Consider the following 12,583-nt stretch of genomic DNA (forward strand, 5'->3'; position numbering starts at 1 on the left):
TATTATTCATTTAAATTATTTCAAGTTTGATCAATTGGAGTTTCAATTTTATTTTTATCAATAGCAACAGCATTTCTTGGATATGTATTACCATGAGGTCAAATATCTTTTTGAGGAGCAATAGTTATTACTAATTTAATTTCAGCTATCCCATATATTGGACAATTTACAGTTGAATGAATCTGAGGTGGATTTTCAATTAATAATGATACATTAAACCGATTTTATTAATTTCATTTTATTTTACCATTTATTATTTTAATAATAGTATTTATACATTTAATTATCCTTCATGTTACAGGATCATCAAACCCAATACATTCAAAACTAAATATTTATAAAATTAATTTTCATCCATATTTTTCAATTAAAGATTTAATTACAATCATTTTAACATTTATTTTATTTATATTAATTAACTTACAAATACATTACATCTTAGGTGATCCAGATAATTTTAAAATAGCAAATCCAATAATTACACCAATTCATATTAAACCTGAATGATATTTTTTATTTGCATATTCAATTCTACGAACAATTCCAAATAAACTAGGAGGAGTAATTATACTTTTTATATCAATTTTTATTTTATATTTAATTCCATTAATTAATTTAAATAATTTAAAAAATAATAAATTTTATTTTATAAATAAAATTTTTTATTGATGATTTATTAATATTTTTATTATACTTACTTGATTAGGAAAACAAATATTTGAATACCCATATACTAATTTAAATATATTACTTACATCATTATATTTTATATATTTAATTTTCTCATTTTTTATAAATAATATTTGAGATACATAGAGAAAATTAATTTTAACTTATTAACTACGAAAATAGGAATGGGGAAGTATGAAAGAAAGTAGGAAACTAAGAAGTATGTTTTCATGCGGTCATAAAATTTCCTCGGGTATAAAGCCAGGTTATAATTCCTTAGGAAATTTTGAAAACATTTGGGGGAGGGGGTGCAAATCCTTGGAGGCGGAGCAAAAGACACTTTTGCAATGTCCGTCTGTTGCGATTCTGTCCTGCTTCTGTCGTCCTGTTTCTTAAAAACTCTATAATTTTCACTGCTTTAATACTTTTCTTGAACTATCAATATTATATAGCAGTGTACTATATCCAATTAATAATAATAGTAGGATACATTGAATTAATAATAAATTTAAATCAAGAATCTCAATATTAATATCAACAATTTTTTTAGGATTTTATTTTAATTTTATACAAATTTTTGAATATCATAATTCATTTTTCTGTATTAATGATAGAATTTTTGGATCTATTTTTTTTTATCTACCGGATTTCATGGTATTCACGTTCTTATTGGAACATTATTTCTATTATATTCTTTAATCCGAATAATAAAAAATCATTTTTCAATAATTCATCGTATTAATTTTGAATTTGCTATTTGATATTGACATTTTGTTGATCTAATTTGATTATTCATTTATATATTTTATTACATCATCATAAATTAAATTAAATTTTAAATATATAGTATAATAAAATTACATTTAATTTCCAATTAAAAAATTTAATATTAAATTAATATACTTATAATTTATTATTTATTAATTTTTATAATTTTAATAATTATTTTTTTATTAAATAAATTTTTATCAATATACAAAAAATTTAATATAGAACAAAATTTACCTTATGAATGTGGATTTAATCCAATCACAAAAATAAATATTCCATTTTCATTACCATTTTATTTAATTTCATTAACATTTCTAATTTTTGATGTAGAAATTGTTTTACTAATCCCTTTAATTTCATATATTAAAACATTAAATTTTCTATATTTATTTATTTTAATAATTTTTTTATTTTTTATGCTAATTTTTTCTTTATTAATAGAATGATCATGTAATTATTTAAATTGAATGTTTTAATTATATAAGGATTTATAAAAATAAATCAATCTTTAAGTCGAAATTAAAAGTAAATTTTACTTCTCATATAAATTAAATTTATAAATTAAATAAAATATATTTTAAATTGAAGCCAAATTAGAGGCATTTTATTGTTAATAAAATAATTGAATTTAACATATCAATTTATTAATACATATATATGTCGGGTTTTCATTAGAATTAGGGTTAGGGGCGTGAAACGAATCTTCGTTTGGGTTACACGTTGTCGTTATGCAATAGAGAAGACATTGACTAGTGCAAATACGATTATTATAGAGTCGGACAAGTAACCGTGGTAGTTAGGCACTCGAGAAACTAATGACAATGATCCTAGGTTCAATAACGAATCCGCGGTCGACGGGATGATAGATAAACGTACTCACAAAATCTAAGTCGGATGCGTGATATTCACTGGTCGTAAAGGGTTACTCCTTTCATCAGTGAGATCGCGAACGAGAATGCCTTTCCGTCCCAACGATGCCACGGAGGAAAAATTATGATGGGGTGTGTCTAAGGATACGAGATCATCGGATTCGTCGAGAAAAGCCTTCGTTCAGAAAGTAAGGGAAATTGGCGTTGCTGCTAATTGGTCAACCTCCATATCGGTGGTTAGAAAAAGATGCTAGCCACCCTCGAGGGAAAGTTGCTAGTGGGAGACGCCGCTCGTTGAAAAATATGTCTCCCCTATCTTCCCGTAGTTGGGACAAAGACTGTTTGTCTGTTTGAAGGACTTTAGTTAACTAAACCTTAAGATTTATAACGGGCCCTCGGGCTAGCCGAACATGTACTGCGGAGACGCATCGACATCTGGCAATCATCTTACTCGAAGAATAGGGTCTGCGTGTGGCGAGCCACAGGACAGAAACCGTTGGAACGTTTACTGTCGCGTGTCGCCACGAATATTTCTTTTAAGGAGAGCTATAGAATTACTCCATACCTTTGTTAGGCAAAGCGTTCATCCCGTGACCGCGGCTACGTTCGGCGACTGACTGTCGCCTCGAGCCCAAGCTCATTATCACAACTCTCGAACAATTACAATCGGATAGAATAACTACAATTGTTCAATTACAGCTATAGTAGACTCTAGGTTACAATGTTGCGGGATTATCCAAAATTCCAAAGGCTCCGATGTTCTTTCATCTCCGACATATAAATAAGCGTAGCGACATAGAAGAGAGAGAGAGATAATTCCTTAGTTCAGAGTTCCTCAGTTCCCCAGTTCTTGTTAGTCTTGTTAATCGACGTGTTTGCATTTGTCAATTTGTAAATTATCGCAAATCTATCAAATTAAAATCTTGTAATTAATAAGAGTGAAAACATATTGCGAACGATTCGAGTAACTTCGAGTATTTGAAATTTCAACGACAATTCTGTCAATTTCCAATTAGGATATGAATAAACATTTTTTGTGAAGAATATTTGTCTAATAATATAATAGGATTAAGCGAACATTTATTTTCACCAACTTTAATCCTCTCCCGTGCCAGTACTCCTGCGCGTAGCAGGTTAGCCGAAACGTGGAGTTTAATTGTCAATCGCATTAAATAACAGACAACACTACAATTTAATCTGAATTCAAAAATTAACGGCAACACAACCAAAACGAACCAAACAAAAACGTAACAATATTGATTTCTGATCCGGAGTCTAATAGTAAATTTGTCTTAGTTTTTAAATCTGGGGAGACTATTCTAGCGGTGGGAGTACTTGGAGTTTCGTTCATTTTTATTGAAACAATCCGGAGAGTCCAAATCTGAGTCCGATCCTTGGTGATTTTCTTTTGTCAATTCTTCTCGTATTTTCTTCTCTTTTTGATCCAGCAGGAAGGTTTTCCCACAGTATTTGGTGGTGGTTCCGTTGGTTTTACAGCCGGCTTTACATTCGCTCTGGTTTTTGTTGTAGATCGTGTAGTTGATTTTACGGGGATCGCTGCTCGTGTTTGTTTTACTGGCGTAGGCGCCGGCTTTCTTGCTACTGCCTGTACTCTCGGGCGATTCGGAATATCGTTCCTTCGTGGCTCGCCTCATTCTCCCGAAGGACGTGCCCGGTTTCCCGATTGTTCCGATGCATAGGGTACGATTATCCTAGCGTCTACTCTGGCTTTGAATGTATAACAATCTTTTATCAAATGCCCAGGTTTTTTTGCAATAATTGCATGTTAGCGCATTTTGTCTCGGAGCGTTTGGGCCATTTTGCGGCGGCGATATGGGTCTTCGATCCTGGCGGTTGTTTCCGATGTTTTTACTATTGCTCGGGGGACGAACGTTGTTACGATTGTAATTGTTCGGAGGTGTCGGACGTTGGTATTGCGTTCTGTCGTTTGCTCGTTTTAATTCTCGCGTTGCTTTAACAGCTTGGCGATACGAGTTCTTCTAAAGAATGGTATCCCGCTATTTTTACTCGCAAATATACCTCGTTTGGGAGTCCCTTAACGAAGGCCTCCCTTGTGTCCCAATCTATTGTGTCTTGAACATCCTGAGATATAATACCGTAATCACATCTTTCTCCGTCCATTATTGCTAACCTAAGGTTTCTGACGCGATCTATATAGTCTAGTATGTCTTCCCCCGGTCGTTCCAATATTGTTCCTAATTCTCCCTTATATTCGTTAAGGGATTTCCCTGGGCCGAACATGTCCTTTAATTTGTTCCCGAAATCGTCCAAACTGTTTAGCTGACTGTCCTCTACGGCGAGGTACCCGTGCCCGCGAAGCTTATTCATTAATAATTTTACCAACTGAGGCTCCTGATGCCGCGGAATCATGTTTCGTGCGCGCTCGCATGCTCTTAAAAATTGAAATACTGAGGGTCGATGTCTGTCGAATATTGGTACTGACTCGATCGCGTCTTTTAACTTGATTAGTTGGGGCTACCGTCTGTCGGTATTGTCACCTGAGGAATTATCGGCAGTGACACGGGTGTCTCGATTTCCTTTTTTGTTTTGAGTGAACGCATGTCGTCTTGTAATTCATTGGTTTTTGTACTCATGTCGGCTCATTACTCGAAAATTTGCATCACATGCTCTTAGTTTTTCTGACAATGTCAAGAGCATGTCTTCGTTCAATGATTCTAATGGAGTTGCCATATTCTCTATTATATTTTGTCAATAACCGTAAGAACTTTAATCCTCTGTGGAGCGCATCCCACCGCTGCCACGAAAAAAATATTTTAATTGTTATTGTTACGTTTTCAATTGAGTTGTTTTTGTTTTTCTTTCTTTTTATTCTTACTTTCTTGGGCCCGTTACTATAGTAATTTACAATTATATGTATGTCGGAGATGAAAGGAAAGCCGAAGCCTTTCCTTGGAAATTCTGGGAACATCCTCTAGTACCTTAGCCTAGATTTTATTATAGTTGCAATTGCATAAGATTTGTAATAAGCGAGATTGGGTTCGAGGTGACAATCGGTCGCTGAACGTAGCCACGGTCACGGGATGGATGTTTTATCTAACGGAGGTCTGGAGTGGTTGTATGTGTTTTCCGAGAAATGTGGTTGTGGCGGCATGCGGCCTCGAGAGCGGGCCTAGCCACGTGTGATGTTGCCTCGGAGGTGCCGATGCAATGGGACATACATTGTATTAGTAATCAAAACTCCAGGCAGAAACTGCCTAGCAACGGCGTTTGGAACTTTCTCGATGCTTCCAACGAGTGTGCCTAGCAACGGCGTTTGGAACCTTCTCGATGCTTCCAAACGGGTATAGAAAACAAAATGCAATCGTACAGGGAGAAAAATCTCCACGAGGCTGGCATTCTTGCGATTGCCTTGGAGAGTGATACATCGAGCATTTTCGACTATCGCATTTGCGTCTAAGTTAGTTTCGCTTAGTAAGGAGTTATCCCGGTGACCGTGGATTCGTTTGAACTCAAACATTGCTAATAGTATTATTTAATTTAATTATTCGTAGATCGTATTATTCATTAGGCTTAGTGTTTGTTAGACTTATTATTAGTTGTACCTATTATTTGTTAAGCTTAGTGATAGACCTGTATATACGTGTAAATAAAATCTCGGCTTTGTGAAACGATGGCTAGTCCACATGAAGAGTCGTCGCGCGCCCAAGATTCGAATCGTGATCCGACATGTGTATGTATGTATGTATATGTATGTATATGTATAAATATGTATATGTATATGTATTTATCCGTGTAAGTTGTCGATAATGATATTGTAGTCATCTAGGGGGACAACGGGGCAAGTTATCTTTCCAAAAGCCAGAAAACTTTTTTCGGTTTCGGTAAGATCCATGTAAGCGTTTATACACTCAGTACTGGATGTCGCGGGTTGTATCTGTGACATATCTATATCGCACATTCGGCAATGCTTTGCTGTAGTTCGCTCCGGTACTCCACACAGCAAGTGTGTTGGCGTATCTTCGTGTAATTCTTGATCCTCCGGATCCAATCAGTCTTGACAAATAAAAACATATTGGAACTAGTAAGCAGAGCGGATTAGATGGACGCAACAACTGAATAACAATTCCTCGTAAGCATCCGGGTAGTCCGTAGGTAAGATTCCATCCGGAAGGTATAACAATTGGTTCTTCTGATTGTTAAATTCAACGCCCATTCTGTGTAACAGAACAAAGATATTTTATTATTAACATGTCTCGCTTTATTATGAAGTTTTTGTTGATTCATTTTGTCAGTGCGTCACAATGGGATTTTCCTTTCGGGGTATTGCCTTTATCTTTCAGTGTTTCATATATTCCTTCTAATTCGTCAATCATGGACGGGTTGATAGCTGATTACGATCCAGTTTCCCTTTCTCGTGACTGTTCGTTAACAGATTTTAACATTTTTGCTACTGTGTATTGTATTAATTGTCATTTATTATTTCTTCTTAATCCGTTCACCATGAGTAGTTAAGGGTTTAATAATTTATTATAAGATTTTAATCCATGGTTTGTTTCTCGTGGCTGGTTACAACCCCTCTTCTTCTTGCGCTGGAATACTTGCAGTGAATAAAAAATGAACGAAAAAGGATAAACTAAATAAAAGAAAACAAAACAAGATATGCACTGGAACAGTCCGCATGGGAACCTCTGACGAAGATACCTCCGTATGCATCATTAAACGTTAATATCGAAATGACCAAAACCTATGTTCATAACAGTAAATCAAATCAAACACCGGAGGAAACAATCACATGGAAATAGTAATCAAAATCTACGTAATGATAATATACCAAATCAACAATCAAGATGCACAACCCGTCATCCGGAAGCCGACGCTACTCACCGCGTGTCAATGCAAGGGAGAAAAACAACAAACAAAACATATCTTATTAAATAAAATATAAGAATATAGACAAAATCACTCCAATAAAATAACACCCGCTGGGAACACATTTAGGCATATATGCACACATGAATAAATAAGGCACTGTTACCAAGTAAAGTCAAAATCTACACACGGAGCATCAGGATACATTTCACGAAACCTATCTAAACACCATGAGAGTACTTCAGGACAAGTACCCCCCCTTGATCTGAGGAATGGTGGCGTAGGAAAGCCTTCAACACCTGATCAGGAATCTCCTCTGAGAAACGAACCTTCGCGCTGGCATCCGTATCAACCACCGCATGGGGGGCGCGGCGGGCCCAGCGCGCTCTGCCAACGCCACACGGAATCCCAGGCGATCACCCATCCAAGTAATATCCGTGCCCGGCGCTGCTTAACTTTCGTGATCTAACGGGAACGAGTGCACTCAGCGCGGCCAGGGCATTGCCTACTTTCACTTGAACTGGAATGCATTTAACTATGTGTACTGCTTCTCCTGCGACCAAAGCCATGTGTCCTGGAGTTTTGGTTATTGCATACGCAAATTCATCAGGTAATATAGTTGCTAGACTGAATGCATTCTCTATTATTTTCTTTTCCGAGATGCATCTTAGTGTCAATATATCCTGATAGAGTGCCGTTATTTGTCTTCTGACAGTTTTTCTACGTAAATGAATTTTGAGTTAACGTATGTGAATATATCCAAATTTTTGACTGCTGTTTTACGTTTGGGTATAAATGTATTTCCTTTAGTCGTTTTTAGGAAAAAGAGCTTGGGGTGTTCTGTGGATAACAGGGTGTATCCGCACAAAGGCTGTTCTCCAGTTTTGGTTAGCACAAAGGTTATTTCTTGAGTCGTAAAGGCAAAACCCGGTAGCGTCGGGTTGCTATTGGTTTTTATTTCTTGAATTTTTGTGGCGATTCCTTCGTACAAGACGTCATATTGCTCGAACTTACATAGGAATAGTGGATGTGGCTGCCAATAGGTGTATCCATCTTCTGAATCCAAACAAGTTCCTTTATTAATAGCGCATTCATTGAACTATTCATTAGACTTATTCATTAGACTAGCACTATTCATTAAACTTATTTAACGAATAGTAAGTTTAATGAATAGTATGATTTACGAATAATAAGTTTAATGAATGCTATTAACAACGTTTTTGTGTTTAAACGAATCCACGGTCAACGGAATAACTCTTTACTAAACGTAGACTAATCTTAGACGCAAAAATACGATTGTTGAAAATGCTCGATGTGTTACTCTCCAAGACAATCGCACGAATGCCAGCCTCGTGGAGATTTTTCTCGCTGTACGATTGCATTTGCTTTCTATACTCGTTTGGAAGCATCGAGAAAGTTCCAAACACCGTTGCTAGGCAGTTTCTACCTCGAGTTTGATTATTAATACAATGTATGTCCCATTGTATCGGCACCTCTGGGGCAACATCACACGTGGCTAGGCCCGCTCCCGAGGCCGCATGCCGCCACTACCACATTTCTCGGAAAACCCATACAACCACTCCAGACCTCCGTTAGGCAAAACGTCCATCCCGTGACCGTGGCTACGTTCGGCGACCAATTGTCACCTCGAACCCAATCTCGCTATCACAAATCTTGAACAATTACAGCTAGGATAAAATCTAGGCTAGAGTAGAGGATGTTCCCAAAATTTCCAAGAAAAGGCTTCGGCTTTCCTTTCATCTTCGATATATATAAAAAAAGATAGGCGAATGAACAATACTTTATTCAAAAGGCGAAGTTACACTTCAGTAGCAAAATACAGACTGACTTACTTACTAAAGAACTGGGATCTTTGCCTCCTCACTATGATTCATATATATCACGGGTGGGAGTTCGGTTACTGTCTATTCTCACCGCTATCGCATGACCAGGTGTTGTATGCATATCCTGAGGTCGGCGGATTCCTGGCTTCTGGGCGACGTTACAAACTGATCGATCCCCTAATTTCTGTTACGATAATAGGGGTGGTTCAATTGAGTTTACACTAAATTAACAGGTATAAATTAATGTTTATTTCAACAACTTCGTAAAGAGATAGTTACGCTGGTGCGTATGTACAAGTTAAGTAAACGATTGATTTAAGGGTAGAAACCCGATAAAGGTATGTTGACTATTCTAACGATGAAAAATAAGTAAAGTTCTGTGACGATGCTCTGTCGGAGGAAAGCTAGTGATAGGTGTGTCTAACCATCGGATTTGTTGATGATAATGTTGGTTAGGAGAGCGAGGACAGTAGACATTGCTTCTGATTGAAATTGAACTTCGTATAAGTTGATGGAAATTTTATTGTATAAATCCAACAGAGTGTCGGTTCAAAGTGTTACAACAGAATAATGTGTTGAGCGCTAATTTAGGAGGGTTTTTATATGGAGGTTTTAGTCCCTTTGGAGGGGCTGTTTTGTTATTATTTCGATAGCTATGGCATGCAGGATGTTTCGTCTACTTTATTACTGTTTCTGAGCGGGTGGCCTTTCTTGAGCGTGTGACACTTCCACCGGCATGTCGGTTGACGTCCACGGTTCGGCTAGCGAAAAAAGGAATAAATCGTAAAACTAAAGGATCGTTCAAAATTGACACTTTATACGTTCGTTCAAGTTTGTATAACGAGATTGCGATATTAATTACACTATGTTACGTAGATATTAGTCTATATTCACTATTTACTGAAACTGTAGTAAGACTGACTAAACTTCGATTTTGATGTTTTTTGCGTATGTCGTGCAAATCTATATTTTGAAAAATCTTTTCCTATCCATACAAGGACTGAACTTGCTTAATTTCCGAGATATTCGCGAAAAACTGCCGGTATCGCTTGAATGAATTCTGCCTATAGTTGTGCGTCCGTGCAACCTATGCGTAGGTTGCTACCGGATACAGTATTTTGTTCATAGTATATGTAGGTATGATAGGGGGAGATTGAAAGATTACGGGAGATTAAAAGATTACGGGAGATTGAAAGATTACGGGAGATTGAAAGATTACGGGAGATTGAAATATTATTTAACTGCCAGGTAAAGAGAGACGTCCGCTTGAACTCGCTGACTAAGCCCTCTTGTCTTGATGTAGGCATTCTCTGCAAACACACACATACATTCTTTTATGCAAAAACTGCCTAGGTCGAGTTCACCGTCAAGCCACAAAAACGCGTGTGCTCGGCAAAAACAGAATAAGCCGATGAACCACCAATCAACGAAATAAACTTGATCATTGCAATAGACAATATAGAGGAAATTTATGTCGATTTTTCCCTAACAATAAATAATGTCAATGTTTGCGTACATTTATTGTACAATTATATTATTTATATAAATGTTCTTATGCTGTACAATTACATATATGTCGAGTCAAAGTCCGAATCTGGGCCCGAGTCGTCCTCTTGGCGGAGGCTTGGGACAGGTAAGGATTCCTCACTGAAGCTATTCATTTTTTACACTGAAGTTATTTTTATTGACACACACAAAAATGTTACAGAGTTGACACAGCTCACAATGATCACATACTCGCGACATCCGTGACGTCGTTCGTGGAAAAATAGGTCTCTCCTGTCTTCCTGTAACTGGGACAAAGACTGTTTATCTGTTGAAGGATTTTAGGTAACTAGATATTAGTGTTTATAACGGTCCTCGGGCTAGCCGATCACGTACTGCGGAGACGCGTCGGCATCTGGTAAACATCCTGCCCGGAGAATAGGATCTGCGTGTGGCGAGCTACGGGTCAGAAACCGTTGGAATGTTTACTGCCACGTGCCGCTACAAATCTTTCTTTTAAGGAGAGCTATAGGGTTACTCAATGCCTTTGTTAGACAAAGCGTTCATCCCTTGACCGCGGCTACGTTCGGCGACTAATTGTCGCCTTGAGCCCAAGCTCATCATCACAAATCTCGAACAATTACAATCGGACTGGGTGACTACAATTGTTTAATTACAGCTATGGTAGATTCTAGATTACGATGTTAAGGAATTTTTCCGAAATACCAAGGGGAAGGCTCCGATGACCTTTCATCTCCGACATATACTTTAGCCTGCCACGTGATTCTAACAACCTCGATTGAATTTATGTGCAAGTGCAAGTGCATTTTACGCAGTTTATCAATAGTTAGCGACTATCTCCACTCGAATAACTCTACCAGTGCTATACAACTCTCAGGGTGCATGCCGTGATCGCCCACTCCTTATAATAATATCAAACAATCCCATTATTTACATCTACAAATTTAAAGCCGTCGCAACAGAATACCCATCCACTAGGTAAACAAAACAAAATAATACAACCGCCAAGCACGAACGCTCTGTAGATTGTTATCATCTGTTCCATTCGTGCTTTATAGACTAAACACTCATTCGTTAGATATTTAATTATTAAATTCAAATTATAAACTGAATTTCAGCCACTGTCTAATAAATACTGCTCGCAAACCATCTATCATTTCTTAAATCAAATATAAGAATTGTTTATTTTATAAATTATGCTGTGTGTCTAAACACAGCCCACTTAAACATTGTATCGACCGCGTGACATTGATTGTCAACAAGTCCTATAAACTAAGATCTTTCAAATTTCTTTTGTTTTTGATAGACACAACCGCTAGCCGATGAGTTATTCCGGTATATTTGGCTTGTTCTTTGTTATTATACAATTACTGCCACTTTTTACGACTGACCTCCTTTCTCGTAGTGACGCGACACTATGCTATATTTAATCAAAACTCATAATTGTAGCGATAAAATACTTCCTATCAATACAATATTATTTAATACAATAATATAAAATTTAAATATCCTGGTTTAGGGCTGTTAAAGGATATAGGTTTGGGTTTATTAATTAATCGATTCACGCAGATTCGATTTTCTCCAATATATTTGATCGCCTCGTACAACACGTCTTAACACACAGAATACACTCGGTCAATTAACACGTGGTCGACTTCTAAGACAAAAGAGCGTCGTTAGAAGTCGTACCAACTTAGCTTGTAGTAACTAGCGATCATGCCAACCTAACATTTTTCAACACTCCCCTTTGATCGTAGTTCCTACAAGCTCCATAGCTTTGGTGAAATACTGAGTCTTAACCCTATTTAAGCCTTTGGTAAGGATGTCAGCGTCATTCTCAGGACTAGGTATATACGTATAATCTAATATCCCCTATATATAATACGTATAATCTAATATAAATGCAACGCACTTGGACGTGCTTAGAACTTTCGGCAGCTACTTCATCCTTTGACCATGAAATAGCTCCGATATTATCACAGAAGATCTTGCAAGGGCGAGGGCAATATGACAATTGGCCCAACTCCCTTAACAGTAAGGAAATCCACACTGTTTCCCTTGCTGCTTCCTGCA

General features: G+C 36.9%; 1 pseudogene; it reads right to left on the reverse strand.

Moving 5' to 3' along the window:
- Positions 1-7,548: 7,548 nt before the first annotated feature.
- On the reverse strand, positions 7,549-7,666 carry LOC117240911 (annotated as a pseudogene).
- Positions 7,667-12,583: the final 4,917 nt, after the last annotated feature.

This window comes from Bombus vosnesenskii, unplaced genomic scaffold, assembly GCF_011952255.1.
Source record: "Bombus vosnesenskii isolate JDL3184/JDL3185 unplaced genomic scaffold, Bvos_JDL3184-5_v1.1 scf7180000015067, whole genome shotgun sequence".
Taxonomy (NCBI): Eukaryota; Metazoa; Arthropoda; class Insecta; order Hymenoptera; family Apidae; genus Bombus; species Bombus vosnesenskii.